Genomic DNA, 13,375 nt, shown 5'->3' on the forward strand with positions numbered 1-13,375 from the left:
AATATTAAGCGTACCAGCATTCGCATCATAGGGGTACCAGAAGGAGAAGAGAGATAATAAGGAATTGAAAACTTATTTGAGGAACCAATGATGGAAAACTTCTCTCACCTGGCAAAGGAAATAAATATACAAGCCCAGGAGGCACAGAGAGTACCAAACAAGATGAACCAAAAGAGGCCTACACCAAGACACATTGTAATTAAAATGCCAAAGATTATAAGCAAAGAAAGAATCCTAAAAGCTGCAAGAGAAAAGCAGTTACTTACCTACAGGGGAGTTTCTATAAGACTATGAGCTGATTTCTCAACAGAAACGTTGCAGGTCAGAAGGGATTGGCAGGAAATATTCAAAGTGATGAAACGTAAGGACTACAACTAGGGTTACTCTACTGAGCAAAGCTATCATTTAGAATCAAAGGACAGATAAAGTGCTGCTCAGACAAGAAAAGCTAAAGGAGTTCACCAATAGTAAACCAGAATTACAAGGAATCTTAGAGGGACTTCTTTAAGATGAAGAAAAAACAGAGAGAGAGAGAAAGAGAGAGAGAGAGAGACCAAAAGTATGAATAATAAAGTGGCAATAACCGCATTTCTATCAACAATTACTTCCAATGTAAGTGGATTAAATGCGCCAATCAAAAGACATAGGAGGGCTGAATGGATAAGAAAACAAAACCCTTACATATGCTGCCTACAAGAGACTCACTTCAGATCAAAAGACACACACAGACTGAAAGTAAAGGGATGGAAAAAGGATATTTCATGAAAATGGAAACAAAACAAAACAAAAAACTGGGGTAGCAGTACTTATACCAGACAAAACAGGCTTTAAAACAAAGGCTGTAACAAGAGACAAAGAAGGACCCAGTAATTCCACTTCAGGGTATTTTTCCAAAGAAACCCAAAACGCTACTTTGAGGGGATATGTGCATATATATGTTCATTGCAGCATTGTTTACAGTGGCCAAAATGGGGAGGCAGCCTGAGTGTCCATCATGGAAGAATGGATAAAGAGCAGGGGGTACCTACATACAATGGACTATTGCTCAGCCATGGAAGGGAGTGGGTTCTTGCCATCTGCAGCAGCATGGATGGGCCTGGAAAGTATTGCACTGAGTGGAGTATGTGAGACAGAGAAAGACAGATGCAGTGTGATTCCACTTATCTATGGAATCTAAAGAACAAAATAAACAAACAACACAGAAGCAAAGTCATAGATACAGAGAACATCTTGACAGTTGTCAGATTGGAGGGGGGTTGGGGGCAACCAAGTGAAAAAGGGGAAGGGATTAAAAAGTACAAATTGGTAGTTACAAAATAGTCATGGGGATGTGAAGTAAAGCATAGGAAATGTAGTCAATTATATGGTAATAACTATGTATAGTACCACATGAGTACTTGACTAGTCAGAGTTACTGCTTCTTAAGTTATATAAATGTCTAACCACTATGCTGTACACCTGAAATTAATATAAAATAATAATATTGAGTGTCAACTGTAATTGAAAAATCAAAAAGGGGGAAACAAAGGTGAAGGGGAATAAGAGGTCCAAATTTCCAGATATGAAACAAATAAGTCATGGGAATGTAATATACAGCATGAGGAATATAGTCAATAATATCTCGACAGCATGGTGTAGTGTCTGATGGTTGCTGGACTTACCACAGTGATCACTTCTTTAGCTACATAATAACTATGGTGTACCCCTGAAACTAATATAATATTGTGTGTCAGTTGCATTTTAATAAAACTCTTTTTTTAAAAAAGAAAGTGTATCCCTCTTTTCAAAGCATTCGGAGCCAACTAGAGGAGATAGGGTTGGATACAGATAATTTCAACACATTGTAAAAGTTAATAAAGTTATATTAAGGTTAACAGGTGGCAAATGGAGCTATTAACATTTGTCATTGTTGTTGTTCTTTTATTATTACATAACAAACATTTTTTAAGCACATATTATTGGATAGTCACCCTACCAAGAAAGGTTAAGGAACGTGATATTCAGATGATGTGCCATTGCTAGAAAGGGCCAGAGCCAAGATTAGAATTGAGGCTGTCTGACTTTGAAATCTTTGCTATGAGCAATCATGACATAAAAATCCTAACAATAACAACAACAACCTATAAACAACATTCATGATTGATGGTATTCTATCATTGGGCACTTTATCTCCTACTATTTCCAGAGCTATTATGCAGATGGAAACAATAAAATCAGTCTGGATTTCTGATGCATGAGAACATAGAGCAGGGGCCGGGATATCACAGAGAAACAATTCAGCTTGGCGTAAGACTGTCTCAACATTTGGAGCCGTCTCGCACTGTAGGTACCCAAGCACAGACTGGGTGCCATCTGCCAGGAATGCGAAAGCAAGAACTCCTGTTCCAGGTGTGAGGCTCAGCGTCACCTCTGCGACTCCCCCAACTCATTGATTCTCTGATGCAGAGATTTCAAAAGCTCAGTCTCTTTTGCCAGCTCCTTCTCAGGCTAACACTTAAATGTCAAAGCCTTTCCTCTTCTTTCATTCTCTACACGTCCCCGTACTATTTCACCCACGATGCTTGCTTTAATCATGCTAACAAGTCCAAAGTTTTGCACTCCGTCCCAGAATTCTTTCCTGAGCTCCAGATTCACATCTGTGATGTAAGCTATCCATGCCACTGGTCATGGGAGTACTTGGTTTAATGTAGTCTGGATGACCAGGAAAGAGACATCTCTATGGGGGAAAAAAAGAGGTGAGTTAGTTGAAATAAGATCTTAGAAAACTGACAGAAATGGTAAAGGAATTTGGCGGCATTTAAAAACAGAAGGATTTGAACTTGAGTGACACAGACTTGTTTCTTTGACCACCCAGAAAGAAAGTGCAACCTGGCATACCATTTGGGACTTCAGGGACAATATTTATAATGTCATGATGATTTAAGCATTGTTTTCTGTTTAAAACGTCTAGAATCAACCTGTGGACATTTAAGAAGACTTAACTAGAATAGTCAGAATGTACATTTCTCAATGTCAACATTATATCATTAATGGTACCCCTGGCAATGTTTGAGATATAAAAGTGAAAAGGTACGATGAATGGATGAAGACACTTTAATGTCCTCATTGTACAACATAGGAGTCAAGACATCTCCATTCCTGTGGCTAACAGAATGAACAACGAAGGTTTAATTGTGCTATTTAAAGTTGCAGAGGTGACCACAGAAAGAACTGAGAATGTGATACTGGGAACTCAATAGACAAGTGAAGAAATAGCTATGTAAGCATGTTACATAGAAAGAGGGAGGTGATTTCCAGAAGGGATGTAGTGAGCATTGCTTTCTCTATATAGCGACAGCCATACCATAGTCACATCTTCCCCATCCAGCCAATCTATGTTTTAGGCAAGCTTAACCCATTGCTAGTCCTAGAGATGACCTTGATCCTAAACCAATCAACGAATTCAATCTACCTGGTCATAATGACTAATGCAGGCATAAGCAAATGGCCCAATTTGAGCCAATGATACACAAAGAGACTTTGTTAGGAGTCTGAGAAGTATTTCTGCTCTCCTGTCAGAGGTCTCTGAAAAAATGTCTCCCTCCTTATGTGGAAAGTGTGATGTAAGGATATTATGACATGCAACAGCCATCTCTGCCATCCCAGGGAGAGCCAGTCTGGGGGTAAACACAATGTATGAGGAGTATGAGCCAGAGAATCTCTAAGAAACGGAACAAAAATCTGGATGATGGCATCAGCTGGATCAAACCATACCTGAAGCTATGCATAATTGTTGCACTATTCCGTTGTGTAAAGCAATATATTTTCTGATTGCCTACTCAGTATTCTTCATCTACTTCTATGGTTAATAAAATTGCAGTTTTAATAGGGGGGCATTGATCCCAAATAAGTGACTATATTCCCAGCCTCCTAGCACATGGCTGAGCTCTAGCCAATGAAATTTATAAACAGATGAGCTATATGGAACTTCCAGGAAGACTCCTTGGTGGTTCTTGACATGACTAGAGCATGTCATATTTCTTTTGCTCCTTACTCCTTCCTGCTGTGTGGACTGGGAAGCTCCAGCAGCAGACATTTTCAAATCTTTACAATGCAAGTCACAAGGTGCAAGAACATAGCAGAACCTAGGTCCTTGATCAATGTGGAGCTTCCAGAACAGAGATGGACTGCATATCTTCAGGTTTCTTTCACCTGAGAAAATAAATGATAAATGTTTTAGCTACTATTAATTTACATTTTCCATTATATTTAGTAAACCTATTCCTAACCACTATAGCTACATTTTCTGTAATTTGCAAAATTAAACAGTCCCAATTGTTGAACTCAAAAAATTCTCTTCTCTGGAGACAACTGATCCTTGGGTGGTGAAAAGATAGCTATCACTTTTCATATAAGCACTGCATTGTTTGATTTTCGTAAACTTTGACAGGAAAAATAGAATACGAAAACAATGTAATTAGCCATGGAGAAGCCCCAGTGTAAGCAGCAAAACATCAGAATCTATGATTTGTGGCTGTCTAGGGTTACCACACGTGGGGATTTATGTTATACAAGTCTTGGATAGTTCTTTAAAGGGAGGCTTTAAATTATAGAAGAAATCACTAGAAAGCATTGTGTACATGTGTATGCACACACACAAACATATCCAAACATGGCCTCATAGACATTAGACGACATGGGAAAATACTCACAAAACACTATCAAGAGAAAAAAGTGGAATGCCTAGCAACACACTTAAGAGCATCCCAAATGTACAAATGCCTGTGGCAGCAGATTGAAAGTCTATGAGGAATTTCACAAAATATTAGCAGTGGTTATCTCTGGGTGGCACAATAATACATCATATTTGCTTTTTTCACTTACACTTTTCAGTATTTGTCAAATTTTCAACACTGAACATGCCTTACTTGGTTATCAGGAAAAAAAGCAATGTATTTTCTCCCACATGTTGTAAAAATGTTTTCTAATTGAAAAGAGTCCTGGGCATTGATGACATAGCGATTTGGGAGCACCAGCCGGCATCAGCTGTGTTGAAGGAGACTAGCGTAGGGGGTGTGACTACACCCGGGCCCAGAGTGATGGGAAAAGGAACCCAGCTCTAAAGGCAAACTGGGATGATCTCATCATCATGTGAGGGCTCAGAGCAGCAGGTGTGGCCTGAGACAAACCTGCATAAGCAGAGAGTGAGTTCCGCACACCCTAAATAGACATGCCCACAGGAACCCAGCCACTCACCTCCAGGTATGGACAGCTAGCCCCAGGCGGCCAGGTTGCACTCTGGCTTCTTTCATCCTCTAGCCAGAGACGAACCTGGAAAGTGGAGTGGAGAAAACGAAGGAGCATGTGATAAGGGCACGAGATGACACAGACTCAGGGCGTGTCCTTCTGCACACTCAGGTGATAACAAAGCCTGGCTTTGTGTGTTTTAAAGCTTCTAGTATCTTCCTGATCCAGAAGGCAGCCTGGGTCATAAAATACCTTTAGGAGAGAAAACAGAAGGTACAAAGTAGATGTAGATACTCTCTCATGTTGGCACCAGTAAACATAATAAACTCCAGATTAAGAGCACAAAGTCACAGAGGTGCCTTTGAAACAACTCAGCCAATTAGCTGTTAAAAACAAAGCAAAAATATCAAGATCTTAAGGGGAAAGTGAAGATTTTTTTTTTAAAGGTAAACATTTACCTGGCGAATAAATTGGAAATTAATAGTCCTCCATCTAAGCTTCATTTTATAGCCTGAAACATCAGATAATTAGACAAGACCAATGTTTTTAAACTTTCAGAAAGTTACACAGTACAATTACCCAAAGAACAGGATTTCAATATAAGATTGAAACTAGTTAATTAACAGATGAGTTCTCTTGTCTGCATGTCCCATGCAGTCTAAAACAGAAATATTTTCAAAGGGAAAAGGCAACAATTCGCCATTCCAGACTTTCTAACTCTTTTCCACTCAGGTCCACACAGTATGTGTGTCGTGCCTTCTCCGAAGCTCAGACGCCTTTCCATTCTGCCACATGGCCTAGTGCAGTTAGACCCATCAGGTACTAGAAACTTTTTCTAGCATTCCTTTTCCTCCAAGCCTCCGCCTCTTCCTTTTTCTAATAATAATGATAATAATGACAAGATAAAATGTAAACTGTTCATCTGACCTCCTAGAGAAAATATCCGTAATGCTTCTGGGCATTTATTATTTAACAAGAGCGAATCCTTTAAAATGTCTGAGCTGCTTAAGGACAGAGATGGTCTCTTAAATCATGTCTGACTCCTCAGTACTGGGGACAGCATCTGGCACATAGGGACACTCAGTCACTCTTCTAAGAATAGTGAATGAACTCATGAGTTCTTCCAGCCCACCAAACATAACTACTTCACACCTTGCTACCATAAAAACTCCTCCTTGAGGAACTTTATGTATGATAGACCCATAATAAGCCAATGTTATTTACCAGAGGGGCTGGGAAGTAATATGCATGTTCATTTCACTTGCACAAATTCCATTGTACGTGCTTGTCAAGAAATAGAGAGAGAAACACAACAATTTAAATAGATAGGGGCAATTTTGCCCTCCATTCCACTCAAGAACTGTGTATGTCCTAGAGTTAGCATGAGATGGAGGAGTGAATTTCATTTCCCTCATTTGCTTGTACCTCTCCTGAGATGAACATTTCACTGTGCTAAGTGTTATGCACTTTTCATATAACGTTCCCTGCATACAAACAAGCAATATTATCTGACACTCAACTAAAGAAGCAGCATTCCACGGTAAGCTGGAGAAGAAATCGGCTAAATTGGGTTTATTCTGAGATGACATGCAAGTTCCCAGCGTTGTCCTTTATAAGGAAATGTATTAACACTATAATTTTTGCCCATTTGTTATTTTTACCTTTTAACGAACTACATGCAAAGTCTAAGATGCAACTGCACTGTAACTATCTACAGAGTCTGGGAAGAGTGATTGAGTGATTTGCTATGTGTGTGAACGTGCTTGTGAATGTGTGCGTGTGTGCATGTTGCCATGACAGGGTGCAGTTTTAGGCAGAATGGAAACTCACCTTTCATCACAGAGCTTCACATTCCTTTGTCTTTGATAGTTAAGAAAATAGATTTTGCAGTAATTATAGAGGTCCCTGCTGCAAGGGAATGACTTTTTGCTTTAAATTGCACATATGTTCTTTTCAAAGAGAAAATGAGATCACAGTTGGGGGCAAAAACAGTTGAGGGATAAGTCCATAGGACAGTGCCTCCCAGAGAATGAGTTCAGTGAGCGGGAACCATGGAGACATACACAGGGCATCCGTGTCTTGGAAAATACTGGTGCATTCCGTCATTCACAGCAATTGAAGCTATGAAGAGCATCAAAGTTACAAGCTATGTGACACTGGACAAGCTACTTCCCCTCTACAGATCTCATCTCTAAAATGAGCATAAGCATGATATCTACCTCATAGGATTAAATGAAACACCACATGTAAGAGCTATAACACATTCTCAGGAAGGCAAAACTTACTCCATAATTAGTTACTATTATCACTCATCACTCATAAAATGAGTGTTGGCATTAGTTTTGATATTATAGCACAGCACGATCCAATAGAAATACACATGCCACATACATAATTTTAAACTTTCTAGGAACCACATTTCAAAAAGTAAAAAGAAACAGGGAAAGTTATTATAGTAATGTTTTATTTAATTATATACATAGAACATATTTTCATTTCAGCATGTAATCAATATAAAATTATTAATGAGACATTTTGCACTCTTGGTCTTGTACTCTGTCTTTCAAGTTGAGTATGTATTCCATCTACAGTACCTCTCAGTCCAGACTAGCTGCTTTTCACTAGCCCAATAACTGCATGTCTACCATACTGAACAGTACAGTTCTAGATAACAGTGAGTACAGTTTCAAACTTAGTCATTTGCTTTGGCTGGGGACATCTAAAAAGCAATGCCTCCAAAGAACTTGAAAGTTAAGCATTGAAACCTTGGGTAAGAGATTGGGCTAGACAGAGATAAGGAAGCTATTCACATTGCACGGATGGCCACCACCAAGCCTGAAATCTTTCCTAAGGGGCCATCTGTTGGGTTACGGCATTATATCCACAAAGCAGTTACCGGAAAATACATTACCTTGAAGGAACAGTTGCAACCACTATTTAGATTTCTCCACGGACCTATGAGAGAGCAAGAAAAATTTTATTACACTTGTTTTCCTGATCAAAGCCCAGTTACTTCACAGTGAGTAACTGCAGTCCTATTTATCTACAATAATAATGAAAAGTTAATGGACAAGCAGAGTTGTAATAATGGTTAAAGGCATGTAAAGATAGTTTTTTGTTCATATGTGAACCAGAAAAACACTGACAATGAATTGTGAAGCAAAGAGGCAAATGACGGTGTTTGTATGTGTGTGTGTGTACGTGCACACATGCGTGTATCTGACCAGTGAGGCCATGTGACCTGCTAAGGAAGGATTGACTTAACTGTTGACCCAAGAATCCAAAAAGATTCTGAGCAGACACATGCCAGAGGAAAGAGAGGAATAAGTAGATAGGATTCCAGGGTAGGTATTAATAAGATATTGAAACTATCACTGATGACACTTGGGTTGATCTTCCCCCAGCCAGGGTGTTTCATGAGACTTCTCACAGCCTATAGGAAAGGGTCTACTCTTTCCTTTTCAGGCCTCTCTACATACAGTGGAAACGGCTCTTGTTGCATCCATCTATGACACCCAGACTGTGGGCCTGAGGATGTAAAATGACTAAACATTTGAATCAATTTATTGTCTTTCGATGAGTAAGATAGAGGGCTTAGGAGCTCCAACTTTAATTCTACTATCCCTGGGCTTGGATGCTGGCCCTACCCTCTGAGCCTGAGCCTAGGCTCTCCACACCTCTGTTCACCTGGGATACGAAAGCATCGAGGTACCTCATTCACAGGTTGTAAGTCTTGAGCGTGTCTCTGCACACAAACCTCTAGGCTCAGGGCCAGGCACCTCATTAATATCGTTTGTTCTAAACGCTCTTCCTGCAGACTTCACTTTGCTAAAGGGACGTGTTTAATTTGGCAGATCATAACCAAGAATAAGCACTTGGATGGTTCTATACATTTTATGCCACACTATGCATTTCATTATTTGGGGTAGTTGGAGGAAAGAATCAATAAAAATGCCAACAAGGAAGGCAATTTTTAAAAATGTCATTACCATATTCAAACATAAAAATAGAAGGAAAAAATGTATTCCAGCTTCATGAGGAGAATCTTTAAGATAGCATTATGATCCCACACCAGAATCTTCTGGGGACAAAAATTCAATAGAAGGAAATTATGTTCTGAGCCTCATTCAAGGGAGTTTAGCTATTAAAATATGAACATACAGCCTCACTTATCAGATAGTTCCTGGCCCTGAGAAGCTACTCTGACCTCCCCTCCAAGCATCTCAGATTTCTCATCTGTAAAGTGAGAGCATTATACTAAGATCCCCAATTTCCTTCTGCTTCTCACATCTGAGGATTCTGCATCTGACTTCAGTTCTGTAAATTCTGTTAATGAGCCTGTGAGAAAATCAAAATAACTAACTTTTGAGTGTCCTCTCCCACCTGAGAAGAGAGATCCTCCCTAGTATTCTTAGGATTATGGGATGCAGGACCAAGAGGAAATGACGTGGGTAAGAGTAAAAAAAAAAAAAAAGGACATGAAGATCTGGGGAGAAAGCGGGCAGAGAAACTGGAAGGCAGCAGCGGCAGTGTGAGAGGTGGCGGGGAGAAAGCAGGAAAAGAGGGAGTTTGAAGGTCCCTGGGGACTAGGTTTCCCCTTCACAGTTGTTGAGACATAGTTACTCAGGATTTGGTTTATTTTTAAATGGCTATAGGTAGCTGGGTGTGTTTTAATGACAACACCAATCTTTGATCCACCAGGTGGGCTGCTATCATCACCATTCCTACTGGTTGCAGAGAATCCAACAGTCACATGATCAGGTTCACTCCTTTTCAGATTGATGCACCTCACCTGCCCCACACATAACTAAGCTGGTCTCTTTCGTGAGATTATTGAATGTATCCTAAAGGTGGCTGCTTGACCCCTTTTATCTGGGAAAACCTAAGATGACAAATGTCTAGGATTTTATTTCTTACAGAGTTCATCATTTTCTTTACCTAGATCCAAGTTCATCCTTTGCACACAGACATAAGCAACGGGTGGACTGTATTTTTTACTTTTCTGAGGTTTAATTCCTCTCTTGTATTCTTTTCCCTTTTGTGTTCCAACTCTTAATACTTCTGAATTGAAATAGGAAAATAATTCACAATTGATGAGTGATTTCTTCCCACTCTTGCTTCCCCACCTTTTGCAGGTTAATTCCAGGATGATTCTCAAACACAATGCCAAGCATCGCATCAAACACAATTCAAGCATTGTCTCTCCAAACACTCTCTTGACCTCTCTCTTTTAACACCTTGTGCAAAGCCTATCATGTCACTTATCACACTGTATTGAGGTGACTGGTGTAGCAGCCCACTCTCCATCCTGGTAAGCACTGTATCTCATTCCCCTCCTTTTCCACAACGCCAAGCATCGCATCTGGCATTGAGCAAGTCCCAGAAAGTGTTCGTTGCCTGCAACCACCTGACAAACAGTGAATTTTGAAGCAGCTCCTGCAGGCCCATTTTCCTTTACAGATGCCTGAAGGGATTGGGGGAAATAGGGAAAGCTAGGGAAAGTCCCTGTCTAGGTTCCCATGGGAACCAAAATAAATATGGCAACAATTAAGGAGAAATGAATACACTAAAAATATCATTTTGTAAAGTAAGAGAATGTCACTTCTTCAAGTATTCACATTATATCAGCTGCCCTTTCTTTCCTTTGGAAGAATGTTGTAAATGGCTTAGAAAGTGATCTTTGTTACTTACAAAGCTTACCTTCTCTATTCTAATAATACAATTCATATGTATATTGTTATGGACTGAATGTTTATGTTCCCCTAAAATTCATATGTTGAAATCCTAACCCCCAATGTCATAGAATTAGGAGGTGGTGCCTTTCGGAGGTAGTTAGATCGGGAGGGTGGAGCCCTCAGAAAGAGATTTGTGTCCTTATAAGAACAGACAAGAGAGAGATGACTTTCTCTCAGTCATATGAGGATACAATGAGAAGATGGCAATGTACAAACTAGGAAAAGGGTCGTGAGCAGGCTTTGGATCTGCCAGCACTTTGATCTTGGACTTCCTAGCCTCCAGCACTGTGAGAAATAAACATTTGTTGTTTAAGCCACCCAATCTACAAAATTCTGTTATAGCAACCCAAACTGACCAAGACAAATAGATAGATGAATAATAGATAGATAGATAGATAGATAGATAGATAGATAGATAGATAGATAGATAGATAGATTAGATAGATTGGTAGATGATAGATAGATAGATAGATAGATAGATAGATAGATAGATAGATAGATGATAGATAGATAGATAGATAGATAGATAGATAGATAGATAGATAGATAGCACTGAAGGGTCTGAAACTATGACCCTCTCTCTCACTTTCATTTATTCATTCAGTCAGTTTTTGTTGAGTACCAACAACCAAGTGCCAGATACTGTGGTAGATTCTGGGGACACACTATGACTAACAGAAGCAGAGGAGTCCTTTCCTCACCGAGTTCACAGTCTAGCAAGAGAAACAGACAACTTAGAAGCAAGTCAACAAATAAATACATTCTTACAAACTGCACCGGTGACAAGCAGGAACTAGCAAGGTGTTCTGATGGAGACGAACGGAGAGATAGTTAGGAGGGGCCTTGCTCAGGAAGAGGCATCTAGGATGAGAGACTTGGAGAAGAGAGGAACTAGTCTATGAAGAGCTGGGGAGCCTGGCAGGGGATGGGGAGACTGTTCCAGATCCATACAAATAGCCTAAGGCAGGGTGAGGCAGGCGCTTGAGGAACAGAGAGAAGTCTCAGGCGACTATAGCAGAGTGAAATAGGAGGAGATTGACTGCATGTGGTGAACAGGAATTTAGATTTTGCTCGAAGTGCATTGGGAAGTCACTGAAGGATTATAATCGGGACTGTGTTATAATCCACTATACACTTCAAAGGTCACTGTGGTTGCTCCATAGAGAACAGTTTGAGGAGGTAACCAAATATGGATGCCAGACATGAGGTTTTCAAAACGTTCAGCACGAGATGGTGGTGGTTTAGACAAAGATGGTGGCAGTAGAGACAGGAAGATGCGAATGTGCTTAATGAATATTTTGAAAGTTGTCGTGTCAAGACTTCTTGTGTCATTTCTCTGCTCAAAACCTTTCGATGGCTCTTATTGTTCAGAGTGTAAACCAAAGTTCCTGTAGAATCTGCCCCTTCCCTCACAGCTCTGTCCTCATTGGCCTCACTGGTCCTCGAACATACAAGCCATGTTCTCAGCTCTTCTGTTCCCTCTGCTCAAAATAATTTTCCCCAGGATGTTTGGATATCTTCATGGTTTACCCCCTCAACGCTTTCCTTTTTTGCTCAAATGTTTCTCCACAAATCCCTTCATGACCGTGTTCTTTAAGATTGTATCTCCCTACCCCAGCAGTCCTTATAACCCTTTCTGTGTTACTGTTCTCCTTGGCACTTTCCACCTTCTACCATGTGTCATTTCATTTTGTATTTTATTCATGGTCTGCCTCTCTATACTAGAATGGGGGAAACGTCCATGAGATCCCCAGAATGTGGAACAGAGTCTGCAACAGGTAGAACCTCAACAGATTTCATTTTATGAGTGCAGGAGGTCAGGGGAGGAATCAAGTGTAAGTTCCAGGTTTCAGGTATAGACAATTGGATTATGCTTTTTAATGAGATGGGAAACACTGGGGGGAGAGGGACTTTTTTATTCTATGATAGAATGAAAACAAGTTCAAGTCCATATTATTTTATGACAATGTCAGTATTTGGAATACAGTGGGGTTCAACTTGTTTTTTGTTTTGTTTTTCGAGAAGGTAGGAAATATTGATTTTGAGGATACTGAGAGTCCTAAATGGAACAGCTAAAGAGAGATCCGTCTGATCGCTCTCTTTCATCGTCTCTCCTTTGCCCCTCCCTTCTTCCACCACTTGCTCCCTTCTTGCACACATCCTTGGGCCTTCCCCATCCTTTCTGCATGGTAAGCCCTCTCTCCAACTCTTGCCCTCGTTGCTTATTAGCACTTCCGACATTTGCTTATAGATGTCACATCCAACCAGACATAATTTGGCTTCTGAATCCCCTGCAAACAAACACAGTGGTTTTTATCATAGAATAAAATCCCTCTACTAATTTTCCTCAACTCATCCTTTCAAACTATTCACCCACTTAATAATAGCCTGAACCATCCCCTGGGAGAATAAAT

At 40.1% G+C, this 13,375-nt stretch overlaps 1 long non-coding RNA gene across 3 annotated transcripts in view; it reads right to left on the reverse strand.

Annotated features, from left to right (window-relative positions):
* Positions 1–574: 574 nt before the first annotated feature.
* LOC141567289 (uncharacterized) overlaps positions 575–13,375 on the reverse strand; it is a 117,206-nt gene continuing 104,405 nt past the window's right edge. For 2 of the 3 annotated variants that reach the window (XR_012489818.2, XR_012489817.2), the window contains exons 2-4: positions 8,138–8,181; positions 5,236–5,478; positions 575–4,191 (exon numbers count right to left, since the gene is read on the reverse strand). This is a non-coding gene — a long non-coding RNA (uncharacterized LOC141567289). The remainder of the gene's footprint in view (positions 4,192–5,235; positions 5,479–8,137; positions 8,182–13,375) is intronic. The other variant, XR_012489819.2, reaches the window with a different exon arrangement.

Source organism: Rhinolophus sinicus, chromosome 5 (genome assembly GCF_057876585.1).
Source record: "Rhinolophus sinicus isolate RSI-liver-muscle chromosome 5, RSI-T2T, whole genome shotgun sequence".
In the NCBI taxonomy this organism is placed as follows: domain Eukaryota; kingdom Metazoa; phylum Chordata; class Mammalia; order Chiroptera; family Rhinolophidae; genus Rhinolophus; species Rhinolophus sinicus.